The 14,832-nt window shown below is 43.2% G+C and overlaps 1 protein-coding gene and 1 long non-coding RNA gene across 5 annotated transcripts in view; one reads left to right on the plus strand and one right to left on the minus strand.

The window, feature by feature from the left end:
• The window catches only part of NRP1 (neuropilin 1), a 124,960-nt gene that overhangs the window by 102,916 nt on the left and 7,212 nt on the right, over nucleotides 1-14,832 (minus strand). The gene's annotated exons all lie outside the window — the stretch shown is intronic.
• On the plus strand, nucleotides 1,745-10,346 carry LOC310661174. The gene is made up of 3 exons (XR_014503811.1): nucleotides 1,745-3,651; nucleotides 3,998-7,863; nucleotides 9,246-10,346. It is a non-coding gene; the product is annotated as an uncharacterized lncRNA (long non-coding RNA).

Below are 14,832 nucleotides of genomic sequence, written 5' to 3' on the forward strand. Positions count from 1 at the left end.
CTCTCCTACCGATTATTTTTTTAGAAGTGTAAATTTATTTTCCAACCTTGGATTGGTCTTTTACCTTTCCAAAGCTACATGAAGCCACAGTAGCAGCCCTGTTGCATGAGACCAAAGGCTTATCTAGCACAGCATCCTTTTCCCCACAATGCCCATGGGAAACTCAACCAGGGAGGGCATAAGCACAACAGCTCCCTCCCACCACTGCTTCCTAGCAACCAGCATCAAAGAGGGATGTCATTTCTGATCCTGAAAGTACTACACAGCCACCATGACTAGTTGCCATTGACAGATTTCTTAATCTAATCTCATTTTTAAAGTTAAATTGGTGGCTATAATCACATATTGCAGCAATTCATTCCACAGTTAAGGAGAACTTCCCCTTACCTGTTTTCTCCTAACATTCATCTTCATTGCATGACCCGAGCGCCTGGTATTTTTTCTTTCACGCTATGGATAAATTTTAAATATCTTTATTATTTCTTCCCTCTTACTCACCTCCCCACTTCAAATTAGGGGTGGCGTGGCTAACATCCAATTCATTATTACAATCAGTGCATATGAGGTGTATGTCTTTAGGACTTTTTGTATCATTGTGCAAACTTTTCACATTAAATTTGTTCCCACAAATCTCACAAGATCTTATAAGATAGCCATAAAGATACAGAGAAGTGAATTTGCATAAATACCCTCAAGCATGACATACGATCTAGTCTACAATGTGTCTTCCTGGTAACTGGCTCGCAGCCCAGGCCAGGTGTCCCTTGATCTTCAGAGGCCCAGGTAATATGTCTCTTTGCCACATCTCATGCTTAGGCACTGACTATGGGATATAATATCATAACTCTGTCCAGAATCTTATTAAACTCCTTTTCTCATTGAAGTTGGGTCATTCTTCCCATCAGCTGCCCCACCTCAGATAAACCTATACAACCCATTCCACAATTATCTTTACATAATGATCACTAGCCATATACTCCGAATTTCATCCAGCGTATTTATCCCCTAGCCCTCATCAGCCTCAAACACAACAGCAGAACTGCTTTCAGATAGCTGCTCCTACTTATCTTGGTTTCTCATTTTCTTCACTGGCACTTACTTTGAATAGAATCCTTCGGGTCAGTTTAAAGAGGCGTTAAAATGCAAGGGAAAGAAAGGTGTTTTTTTAAAACAAACAAAACATTTACACAGGCAAGGGCGAAACCTACATATGACACCTTTTACAACTGCTCTGAGAAGCACCCCTCCTCCCTGCAAAAAGAAAAAAACCGATACTCGAGGTTGTGCCAAAGTTGATCGCTTAGCAAAATAAATAAATAAAACTCTTAACACACACAAGCAAATCCACACCAAAGCAAAACCAGACATGTCATTAAAACAAAAGAAACCGCACAGTGGAAAAGAAGCTATGTGCCAGATACTTCCAACCAGGAGCAGGCTTTGGGGGAGAAAAAAAGTAATGGGTCTACAAGTTCAAACTGCCCAAGATGCCTTTAAAGTGATCCCAGTCCCCTCCTCACATGAGAACACAACCATTACTGTGTCATTGCTGTTAGGTTCACAGCTCTCTGGGGGAACACTGCTAATGCAGAACGGACTAGTTCCATAAAGACAATAAGCACTGTACTTGAAATTACTTGCAAATGGATGGCATTTGCCGCTCCGTTTTCAGTTAGAACCGAGCCTTTTATATGCTCTTCTCTTAAGCAGTAACATGTCTCCTATGGATAGAATTACCACTTCATTTCTTTTGTTTTGCTTTGTTAGTTTAGATAACTTTTCCCCCTCATCTTTTTTAAATCACTACACATTCCAAATGATTGGTTCCCTATGCGTTAACAAAGATAAAAGGGTTTTTTTGTTGTTGTTGTCCAGAAGGTGGAGAACAGCTGCAGCTGCAGCCCTTTAAAAATGCCCCACGTTGGCAGAAGGGGGCAACAAGAGACATGCCCCATTGTGGGGTCTGCAGAGAGAATGACTGGTGGGCACGTTTTCCCTCTGCACAAGCAAGGAAGCAACCGTTTGAGAACCAGAAGGAGTGGCTGATGAATACCCACCCAAGGATATTTCACCAGCTTGCATTACTTATGCACCCACCCTGAAGAGAAACAGCCATCTGACCTTACCTACCCTGCTCTAGACTAGGGATAGAGAACCCAATCAACAGATGAATAAAAAGGCAGCTGTCCTTCAAAATTCATGCTTCTCTCAATTTTCTAGTTTTTCAGCCAAAAAACGTACTGGGGGAAAGTGTGCACAAAAAGGGATGGATATGCGCAAATATGGTTTGCATTATGGAGAACTTCTTGCAAAAATGCATGTATTAGGATAGGTAAAGGTAAAGGGACCGCTGACCATTAGGTTTAGCCCTGACCGACTCTGGGGTTGCGGCACTCATTTTCTGAGGGAGCCGGCATACAGCTTCCGGGTCATGTGGCCAGCATGACTAAGCCGCTTCTGGTGAACCAGAGCAGCGCACGGAAACGCCGTTTACCTTCCCGCAGGAGCAGTACCTATTTATCTACTTGCACTTTGATATGCTTTCGAACTGCTAGGTTGGCAGGAGCTGGGACCGAGCAACGGGAGCTCACCCCGTCGTGGGGATTCGAACCGCCAACCTTCTGATCAGCAAGTCCTAGGCCCACAGTGCCACCCGCGTCCCTATATATTAGGATAAATGCACACAAATAGGCATATGTATTTTGATGGGAGAGTTTTTTAAAATAAAATACGTAAAAGAGTCTGGAACCTTGTGCAGATATGGGGTGAACTGAACTTAAGATTGGGAAGATAAAGGGAAAGAGCAATTGCCAGAGGTGGAAGGGATGATAGATTATTCCCAGTCTTGATTCTGTGGTGATGTTTAGATGAGTGTTTATGCCCTTGTGGTGGTCGCTGCTTATTTGCTGATGTAACAAGCCTCTAAACTACCATTTGGCTTCATCAGCAAATGCACTGGAATCTCTCTCTCTCTCTCTCTCTCTCTCTCTCTGTGTGTGTGTGTATGGCTGCTGCTCATCTCCAACCACAATGCAGTGTTAAGACTTTCACTTTTGCACTTTGTCTCTAGGAAATATTTAAGAGAAGTTAGAAAAGTGCTTTGACTTATAGTATTTGGCAGCCTGTTTTGTAATAGAATAGCTTGCATTGTCTATTATAAATCTATGTACAGACATTCTGGATTTGAGCCCAGATATGAATATACACATTGATAAAAGTTTGTAGGATTGTGACACAAAATTCCCAAGGGTTTTGTGGGAATGTCAAAAAACACTCAGCAACTGGGAGATGTACCTATTGAGAAAAGCCATCTTACATCTCTCCCTTAATCTTTTTTTTTAATGGAGATGGATTTGAATTGGGAAAGAGAGCCTTTAGCTAAAGAATTGCCTTTGTATAGCTTTTCCAATACAGTATATAATTCACACCTCATACCTGAGCTTAGAAGTAACAACTTCTTTGCTATTTCAGTGTCATGAAAGGCGGTGTTTGGTGTTGTAGGTGGATACAGCTGCTCAAATGTGTGCAAAGAAGTGGCAAAACAATGTGAGTAATAGGCAGGGGTGCAATGCATAAATTAGGAAAATCTTCACAACTTGCTCCAGCAATGGAACAAGCTTTCTAGATGACACCGAGCATCACTTGAAGGCAGTGGCGTAGCGTGGGGGGTGCAGGGGGGGCCAGCCGCACCGGGTACAACATCTGGGGGCGCGCGCTCGCACTCGCAGCTCTCTGCCCCCACCTGGCTCACCCACTCTCTCTCACTGCAGTGCTGGCTGTGCAAATCCAATCCGAGCCGCCGGGTCGCCGCCCACTGTGGAGGGGGGGGGGTGCCAGGCATGCGGTGCGGTGCGGTGCGGAGAGAGAGCGAGGGACTATCTGGGGGAGGGACAGTGCAGCGGGGGGTGCAAATTACTTGACTTGCCCCGGGTTAGGGGGCGCAAATTACTTGCCTTGCCCCGGGTGCTGAGAACCCACGCAACGCCACTGCTTGAAGGACTCTGTTAAGGATAGGATATCCTGAGTGATCCTTTTCAGGAAATATATAGGAGAGTTCTGGTTGCAGAGAGTACAAGCTTCCCTAAATTGGACTGTCTGCTGCAGGGACAAACCCATGTTTTGGTGGATGAGAAACTCACTGCATGATAATCCTGGCATCCAACTTAGATTGTAGGTTCTAATAGAAAATATAACAAGGAGGTTGGGCAATTTACTACAGAGATGGAAAACCCATTCACAGGATCGGTCCATAGATCTCGTTAACCCTGTGACCAGATATTTCTTTTTCCTAATGGTAGCAGGAAGGCATTTGGCATTTCTGCTTGAATAATTGTTTTCTTATTTAATGTTAAGAACTCACCATTACTGTGAATATAACCAAGAGCTACCGATGGGACTTTAATGAAACCATAAGCCAACGGCAGACAAAAATCACCTTGAGACTTTGAATTTCAAAACATTTTGTAAGACTTTGCCTGAGTTCAGCTCACTCATTTGAGTAAGCTCTGAGGAATACGATATTTAAATCTCAAATAAATAGCTTTAGAGGAACTTTTCATGTTCTTTTGAACCATTCCCATAGCTGGCAAATACATTTGGTTTGATATCATACCCCCTGGATCCTGACCTAAATACTACATCCAAGTCAACTAAAGGGGAAAATAGTATTAAAAACTTTTTAAATTCTTTTTGTCTGCCAAATCACAGCCTCCTGCAATCAGGATTGATTACAAACAGCCAATTAAGAAGCATTTGGAACATGATCTGAACACTAATCCTCTCTCATGTTCTTTCTTATACCTAATTATCAGCCTTAAGATGGCTATTATAGCTTAATTGCTAGATTTACTTCTGGAACTCCTGAAGAAACTGATATATATATATGTGTATGTACAATACACATTCCTGTTTGTAAGTATTTGTGCATATTATTATATCATACCTACACACAGACATAAAAATAAAGAATATTGCAAAGCATATTGTATTTAAGGACTATTAACAACATCAAATAACAGATTAATTCTGTTTATCAACCAGTACTATGCAGACTGATTCCTTGTAATCATCAGCAGGCATAGACTGCAACAAGTTAACATTTTAAGCAAACAAACCTCTTTTTTTTAACATGTGGAGGAAAAGGTTGTTTAAATTAAATCAACACCAAGAAGCACAATCATATGAAAGGAAGGATTCCAATTACTATATATTTCAGTTTGGAAAGAGACCCTGACCTTTTGTTCTGCCTTTTAAAAAGTGTTCTTGACATCCTTGTTCACACCAGGCCTTGTGTGGTCTATATTATAAGCATCAACTTAGTCTTGATTTAAAGTATTCTTCTTATACCAATTTAACACCAACCTTTCCTGCAGCTCCATTGATTATAGGCAAATGCACTAATATAAGCAACATACTAGTGAAAAAGAAGCAACAGTTACAAACAAGCACAGATCCCTCTTACAGCCAGCACAGTTGTGTTTAGGCTCTGCTGAAATCAATCAGATGATGTGAGTATGCCAGTTTAAGTGGTCGGGGAGTTATTAAATGCACTACTACCGCCATATTAAAATGTTCCTTGGCTCATTCATCTAAAACAAACGAAAGAAAATACCTGCTCATGTAGGAAGCATTCAGGGACAGTAGCTGGCTGTAATTTGCTCAACATTTTTTTCCTTGCAGAAGTTCAGTGTAGACAAGGCTACTCAGCAAAAAGCCACTTAAATAGTTTGACAATGGAGGCTTTTCACAGCGGCTAAAAGCTTGGATGAGCAACAAAAGAGTGCTTATTAAAGGCAGTAATCAGGAGCACAATATAATTCCCAACATCTTTCAACTCTCTTTTACACTCAGAGCCATATGAAAATTACCCTGAACTATCTTTAGAACCTCTTGTCTTTAGAAGGCAAGCAGACAAGTATTTGCCCTATAAAACAAGGGCAAATACTTCTATAGTCTTTTTAATGATCCACTAGAGTCTCCTGTTATCTGAATACCTTATGGGCTATTAATCTTTCACCGCAATATTTCAGGGTAAGAGGAAGAAATAAGCCCTTAAATAGATGTTAAATGTTGGGTAAGTGAAGATGTTCATGTGCAGAGAAGCAAAATCGTGGCAGCAAGCCCTGCTCCACATCCCTTATTCATTTGAAGGTTTCATGAGGTATTATTGTACAAGACAACTCAGTGTGCACACTTGCTAAAGTATGAGACCAGGCATAGAAAGCCTGTGGGCCTTCAGATGTTGCTGAACTACAACTCCTATCCTCCTTGACCACCCTGACCACAGGCCATGCTGATTGAGTTTGATGGTAGTTGTTGTCCAAACCTTCTAAAGGGCACCAGGTACAATAGGTCTTAAATTACCAAAGTTCTAGGCAGTACCTGTACTTTATCTCTCAAATGAGAGGTGTCCGTTTGCCTAAAAAACATACTTTTAAGCCTGAAAGCTCTTCCCTGTAATCCAAAATAGTTCTAACTATTGCAAAATGGCTGAAAAGACCCTGGTTCCAACTGGATGTATTTCAGTTAGGACATAAAGTAGGGTCTAGGTTGAAGGTCTTACTAAGGTGGTATTTTGTCTGCTTATTTATCTGAATTTGTTACTTGCTCTGCACTGAAAGGTACCAGGGTGGGATGCATACATTCAATAAAACATATCAAACAACATGAAAGCATCATTTAAAACCATAATTAAAATGCAAAGATTGCAACAATGAAGAAGTAGTGTCCAAACTTTTTTCAAAGAGGGCCAGATCTGATGAAGTGAAGGGCCATGAGGGCCAACCAAAGTTGTTGACCTTTTTTTAGGGTTGAAGTTGTTGAGGGTTTCTTAGGATTTTACCCCAGGAAAGAAACTTCCACAGGGGCTGGATTAAACCGACTGGCGGTCCGGATTGACCGAAATGGACTTTGGACATGCATGGAGGGGAAACAACCTGATGTAAATAATGCACCTGCTCCCGAAAGCCTGGGCATAAAAGGTGTGTCTTGACTAACCAGTGAAAAGAGTTTAATGACAGATGCAGCTCCAAGGGGAGGGAGTTCCATAACTAATGGGCCATTGCAGAGAAGGGTTTTGCATGTGCCATTAACCATTGGCAGCACCAAGAGCAGGATCTCTCCAGCTTAACATTTGGGCAGGTCTATACAGATAGAGGGTACTTGAGGCTCAATCCTCTGGAACTTTGTACTTCCAGAACATAGAAGATGTAATCTGCTTTCAGTCACCGAATGGGACAGCAGGCTCTGCACTTTCAAAAGGGAATACAATTTGTCGGGGACCATGAATTTTTGAAAGACAATCATAACAGCAGCAAAACAAAATAAATCCAAGCATATTCACATAGTCTTGATAATAATGTTTTAGCTGAGATTCCTGCATTGCAGGGGGTTAGACCAGATGGCCATCTACAATTCTATTACGATAATCCTATTTAGAATGAGATTCACACGAAATATGACTTTATGGAGTTGTATTCCATTCCACAACAGCATCAAAGCATAGCAGCTTTGAAACTGCCTTCAACAGCAGATGGTGGGACTTTTAAAAAACAAAAAACTTTAAAGTACTAAACAATAGCAACATACCCTATATATTATTGTGGACAAGCAAAAAAGATGTTACATGAACTCTGTTACTATCAACAGCCCAACTTTAATCTCATCAAATCATGAAATCGGGTTTGTTTGACAGGACCTGTTTTTTAATTTTTAAAAAGTAAGGTTGACTGGCATTAATTACATTTTGTGTATGACTTATAAATTAGAGTAGTGGTACGTAAATGGTAAGGACAGGGCAGCTAGGCTGCACAAAGCAGATTGCCTGATGAGTTGGGCACATTCCAGCAATGTGCTGTATATACCGTATTTTTCGCCCTATAGGACGCACTTTTTCCCCTCCAAAAATGAAGGGGAAATCTGGGTGCGTCCTATGGGGCGAATGCAGGCTTCGCGGACCTCTCCGCAAACAGCAGGAGCGCTCCCGCTGCTGGCGGAGAGGTGCCTGCATGCCGAAGCCTGCGCGCGCTGAGCTCAGCGCGCCCAGGCTTCGCGGACCTCTCCGCTAGCAGCGGGAGCGCTCCCGCTGCTGGCGGAGAGGTGCCTGCATGCCGAAGCCTGCGCGCGCTGAGCTCAGCGCGCCCAGGCTTCGCGGACCTCTCCGCTAGCAGCGGGAACGCTCCCGCTGCTGGCGGAGAGGTGCCTGCATGCGGAAGCCTGCGCGCGCTGAGCTCAGCGCGCCCAGGCTTCGCGGACCTCTCCGCTAGCAGCGGGAACGCTCCCGCTGCTGGCGGAGAGGTGCCTGCATGCGGAAGCCTGCGCGCGCTGAGCTCAGCGCGCCCAGGCTTCGCAGACCTCTCCGCTAGCAGCGGGAACGCTCCCGCTGCTGGCGGAGACGTGCCTGCATGCGGAAGCCTGCGCGCGCTGAGCTCAGCGCGCCCAGGCTTCGCGGACCTCTCCGCTAGCAGCGGGAACGCTCCCGCTGCTGGCGGAGACGTGCCTGCATGCCGAAGCCTGCGCGCGCTGAGCTCAGCGCGCCCAGGCTTCGCGGACCTCTCCGGTAGCAGCGGGAACGCTCCCGCTGCTGGCGGAGACGTGCCTGCATGCGGAAGCCTGCGCGCGCTGAGCTCAGCGCGCCCAGGCTTCGCGGACCTCTCCGCTAGCAGCGGGAACGCTCCCGCTGCTGGCGGAGAGGTGCCTGCATGCGGAAGCCTGCGCGCGCTGAGCTCAGCGCGCCCAGGCTTCGCGGACCTCTCCGCTAGCAGCGGGAACGCTCCCGCTGCTGGCGGAGACGTGCCTGCATGCCGAAGCCTGCGCGCGCTGAGCTCAGCGCGCCCAGGCTTCGCGGACCTCTCCGCTAGCAGCGGGAACGCTCCCGCTGCTGGCGGAGACGTGCCTGCATGCCGAAGCCTGCGCGCGCTGAGCTCAGCGCGCCCAGGCTTCGCGGACCTCTCCGCTAGCAGCGGGAACGCTCCCGCTGCTGGCGGAGACGTGCCTGCATGCCGAAGCCTGCGCGCGCTGAGCTCAGCGCGCCCAGGCTTCGCGGACCTCTCCGCTAGCAGCGGGAGCCAGCACTGGGCTCCCACGGCTTGCAGAGAGCTGCCTGTTTGGGGGCTGGGGTCGGGGGAAGCTCGGGCTTCCCCAACCCCGCGCCTGGGGGGGAAATAATTTTTTTCCTTTATTTCCCCCCCAAAAAACTAGGTGCGCCTTATGGGACGGTGCGTCCTATAGGGCGAAAAATACGGTAGTTAAACGTACAGCCCGGATTTAATTTGTAAAATGAGAGGTGGTGGAACTCAAGCATATCTGATATTTATGCTCTCTGCCCTAGCAGTCTTGTCAGGGCCACGGGGAACAAGGTTCTTACAGGGTTATTCCTTAGAGGGTCTTAGAAGGCTCAAGTCTGCTGTTGTGAATGGGGCAGCTGTCTGCAGCAAGAAGAGGTTCCAATAAAATTCTCCAAACTCTGGCTTGGATACAAGCTTCAGGGAAGTAAACAGATCACTGATAAAGAGGGCAAGACAGAGAAATTATTCTCTGTCTCAGGTTGTGGTTTTTTTAAAATGAGCCAGGGAAGAATTCACAATTCCTATTTGCAAAAGTTTATATAAACCCAACATTAAGAAATAATATACATCATGGCAGCGAACAGCATAAAAATCAATAAAGAAACTGCATACATAAAATAAGTACAAAATACATCACAGATCAGATTAATATATCTACATCGCTGGATCACCTCTCAGGGTAAGCCAGCATAAAGTAGGTGCCTAAATGTCAATATTGGAATAACATTCCAAAAGGAAAGTGATGCCACACTAAAGGTCTTGGTGAACATATGGGAAACTTTGGGAACAACAGTGTCCTGGCTCACCTATACCTGTCACCATATGCGAAACTCTACATGGATCCTCTTAACCCATATTCTTCAATAGCAGTTTGGCAAGGGACCTGGCCTTTAATTGGCGCATACGCCGTACCCTCCAAGTGTTCCTATTTTCCTGGAATTATGAAAGCCATCCTGGCTTCTGATGTGATCCAGGAATGTCTGCATTTCCGCACCAGCACCGCTGCCACTGAGCTTGGCAGGAGGATGAGCCAGCACTTGTCCTGAGCGATGGCAGTGGCTGAAGCGGCGGCTGTGAGGGGACAACCTATTGCCTCTCCAGGGCCACTGCTGCCAGCCTCCTGCCTTTGGAAGCTCAGAGAGCAGGTGAGAAGGAGGAGAGGTTCCTGCTGCCACCAAGGCCCAACCCTGTGTCACACACTGGCTCTGAGGTGCAGGCAGAGGGCAGGGCTGCCCTGGGTAGGAAGAAAGTGGGAGCGGAGATGAGTGCAAGAAGTCTTTCTTTCTTTCTTTCTTTCTTTCTTTCTTTCTTTCTTTCTTTCTTTCTTTCTTTCTTTAAATTTATTTTTAAATCTTGCAACTTTCTAAAATTGACTTATTGGTGTGTGTTTTTCTTTTTGTAATATTTCTTTTTGTTTTTCTTAGCTGGCGTAGACTGCAGGCATAGGCAAACTCCGGCCCTCCAGATGTTTGGGACTACAATTCCCACCATTCCTGACCACTGGTCCTGTTAGCTAGGGATGATGGGAATTGTAGTCCCAGACATCTGGAGGACCGGAGTTTGCCTATGCCTGGTGTAGAGTTTGTGTGCCATTGATGTAGTGGTGGTAGAAATGCTGGGGGGGGGGATGGGGGGTTGAGGAGGGTCAATTGGTGGAGGGGGGTGGAATGAGAAATGTCCCTATCTTCATCTGAAGCATGTTGGAGGGTTTGACAAGATAGTGAAATTACTAATGTACAACACAACTTTCTGCTTTCAAAAACCTATACCAGGACCAGAGCCAATTCCTTACTTGATGGGATTCAGACTTTTATGGATACTGGTTTACAACAGAATTATGTTATCCATATTTCTGCAGGATGGTAAATACACTGAGTGGATTTCCTGTTAATAGTTAGAACTGTAGCATCTGTTTTTGATTTTTAATCCATCTACTTCTATGTAAACAAACATATTTTGTAATAGCTTTCTCCCTACTAAAGAACTGTAATTGATAACAATCCTTGTACAGCTCTAATCTCAGCCATGTAACTAATCCCTGTTAAAACCAATTTAAAGAACAATTAACTATCAAGCCCTTCTTTCTACACTTTCAATGTTTCCAAATCCAAGTGAATTTTCTGTTTGAAATGATCTGACAACAGAACATGCACACTCAGTAACTGTCAAACAAGGATGATATTGCTCTCTGCATATCTAAATTATGGCCACTGAAACTAGAGTAATGAAAACTTCGGTGACATTATGCCTTTGCAACTCCTGTAAAAAAATAAAAATGCTGTTAACTCTGGAAATAAGAGTCAATAATTTGTTAGGAACGAAACCGCTAGCTGGCTTTCTCCATTCACCCCGTCCACCTTTCCAAAACGTTGTCTTCTGAAACTTCACATTCATTTTCTTAATGTTTTTAACCTAGTGTCTGTGAAATTTTTATTGCTCCCTAGCTGATGACATCTGATCTGAATGTAACCACACACCTCTTTGCTCAGCGGCATTTGTCACAAACCATTATAAATTATCATGCTGATAGTTTGCATTGCTGGGAAACCGGAAAAGTTCCATAAATTCAAAGCACTGTGAATCAGTGGCATTCTTGTTTATTATCCAGATATAAAGTTTTACAAGATTCAGGATAACTACATGTACGCAGTAGGACATTAGCACAAACAAATGGTAGAGTATGTAGTTTCACCCTGAAAGCATTTTAAACTGTCAACAAATGTGGAAGTGGAAGGGAGGTAATAAGCTCATGTTTTATCTTTTCCTCCATTCATTTTTAACTATATTCTGTTCACCAACATAGACTATTAATAATAAATATGTTTGCAATTACATACAGTAATCACTAGGCACATCACATTCATCTGCTGCAAAAAGATCCCAAATTTTGGACTCATTCCACTTAAAAGCAGACATGTAATTCCAGCTATTGTTCAAAGCGGTACAGAATTACATTATCTTTTTTTAAAAAAAAAAAAAATCTTGATTATAATATGTTACACTTAGGATTTTTAGGCTTTGAGTATGTTGTTCCACACACTCTATTGATTACAGAGTATTTCTTGGGTTATTCTGTCCTCGTTTTTAATAGTATGCTTAATTAATTACGATTATAGCTTTGTTCCTACAAATGATGAAAGATGACCCCCTTGCTCAAAGAAACTTTCAGCACGAGAATTATATGATGCATAATATCATGAGGTCATTGAACTCATCCTCCCTGTGGAATATATTCAATAGTTAAGGAAAGAAATGGATTTCTCATAGTAACATTTATTAATCCTGAAATGTAACTACATCTAAAACAGTAAACAAGGCGCTCGTGATCATATGTGACATAGTAATTATAAAATATTGGGGCAATTTTTATTCACTACCTTCACCTCATGACATTTGTTTTTAGGTTGGAATAGTTCTGGTGGTCTAATGGTTCATTCCCGTACATGCCTATTCAGAAATAAGTGTTGTGGAGTTGAATGGAACTCATTCCCAGGTAAGTGAGAATTGATGTGTAACCTAGTAGGACTTAAGACCTTTGTCTTAAGTAAGGAGAAACTAAAGCCTCTTTTCCTAGCAAAAAAACTGCATTCAAAACTTGTAATACTTTCCTCCATAGATCTTTACATGGAACTCAATGATGTGAGATGAACCTCAGACCAATGTTTGCCTCAAAACGTTAATGCAGGAGCACAGAAAGACATCCGTAAGGGAGAAAGCCCTTAATTATGCTTATTTATTTATTAACAGATTGTCATCAATGCCTCATGCCTCTGCAAGCTGGATCAAACCCCTGCTTTTAGCTGAACCAATTGTTTGCTTGCCCAACATATAACATCAGGTGCAGGGCAAGGGTCATAGTTTGCCCAAAATGGCCTCACAACCCAACTGGGGAGACCTGGTAGACCTAATGAGGCCTCCAAACCAGAGGTTTTTCCTGTGAATTTGTATACATTTTGCCAGTAGCCATGTGTGAGAGATGTAGTAGTGCCTTCCTGGAGGCGGCACTGCAATTGTAGGAACAGTGATGCTCCCCCATATTTTTTTGCAAAGGTAATCTGTAGATCTACTCTTGCAATCTCATCAGAAGCAGTGTGTATCCATATCAACTGCCACCACTAAGGGCTTTCCTACAGTGTCCTTATAACTCTTCAGTAGAAGTAAAACATGAATGGCAGAGGCAATTGAATCCCAACAATACAACATTAATTTCCTCCAATACATTTGTATTTCTGTCAGATTTCCTCTCTCAGAAGTATTAACTTGTTACCTCTTTCTCCCTGCAGATAAATATTCATTTACAGCACTGCACTTTAAAAAAAACCAAAACAGTGATTGAATGGACTGAACTATTACACACTTGCAGCTGTGACAATAAACTGAAAATCTAGAGTTAGGAAATAAAAGTTTGCTTAACACTAAAAATCCCATGACAGACTGATTGGTACATTAATCTCTTGCCTTACCCAAGATTTGGTGAAAGGAATATGAATTTCTCAAGAGAGTAAGGGACTTTGAGACCTAATACAGTTTCAAAAGTTTCCTATGAAGAAATAACTTTTCCTGAAAATATGGTCCTAAAGGGTTTGACACAAATCTCCTCACTCAGAGTTAATGGTCATAGTGTGGAAGTCAAAGATCTGAATTTAAAAGAGAGCACAAATAACACAGGAAGCATTTAAGTCATTCAACAAAAGGTCAATTTAAACTGTTCTGTCTAGCTAGACTCTGCCCATAAAATTACCCCCATCCTTGCCTGACAACGAAACTGCCCAATTAGAGAGGGAAAGATACATTAATTAGACGGGTTTCAGAGACTTGGATTGAAAGGCACAAATACTCTGCTGAGAGGAAGAAACATACTCTGCCCTGAGGCATAATTCACCTATGACAAGTTATAGAGGTTTTAGGTATATCAGCTCTAAACAGACTGACCTAATGGTTGCAATATAATACACCACCCCCACTGCATTTATTATTATCATGCTATATTAGCGTGTAAGTTATCTCTGAACAAGCATTTCGCAAGCACTAAAAGATTAAAATATCTCCCATTTTCTTCTCTGAACTCCAGAAGAGAAAAATATTCAGATGCAAACACCTCTAAGAGTCTGTTCATACAATTAGTTCCATCGTATCTTCACCAACACAACAACTTAAAAAAAATATGATATGAATTTCAGAATGGGTGGCAGGAGTTTGGGTTCAGAATATGAACCCCTCCAGTTGGGAAAACTGACACATAATGATGAGGTCTGCCTCATTATGAGGTTTACTACCCCACCACTCAGCCCTCCCTTTCATTTCCTCCCGACTCAGAATTGAAGAATTTTTTTCTTGTGAAGGTATAGGGAGACAAGCGTAGGGAGACAATGAAACCTTGTAGGTGTCCCCTTAACTGACCTGGACTTTCCCAAACATGCTTAGCAGCAACACTTCTTAGTAGAGTGGATGGGACTTGGCAGTTTTCTGTGCCTCCCAATTAAATGAACAGGTTGAGAGGCATAGCAAACATACTACATGCCCTATTATGTTAACAAGATCTGCTCTGTCTCCAACAAGCCCATCTTGGTATCAGCTCTTTCTACAACACAAGGACACATTTTGATTGAGAGCTAGGAACTGGCAGGGATAGCTAGAGCGATCCTCTTCATGCTTCTTTCTTCCAAGGCCTTGGATTGTTTGATCATCATTTGTAGGAACTCACTATTCATTTATTTCTGTTTCTAATCCACCCTACCTAGCAATGGTTAAACTGGTTTCTAGTCAT

The sequence above is a fragment of the Podarcis tiliguerta genome, assembly GCF_965153285.1.
Source record: "Podarcis tiliguerta genome assembly, chromosome: 12".
Taxonomy (NCBI): domain Eukaryota; kingdom Metazoa; phylum Chordata; class Lepidosauria; order Squamata; family Lacertidae; genus Podarcis; species Podarcis tiliguerta.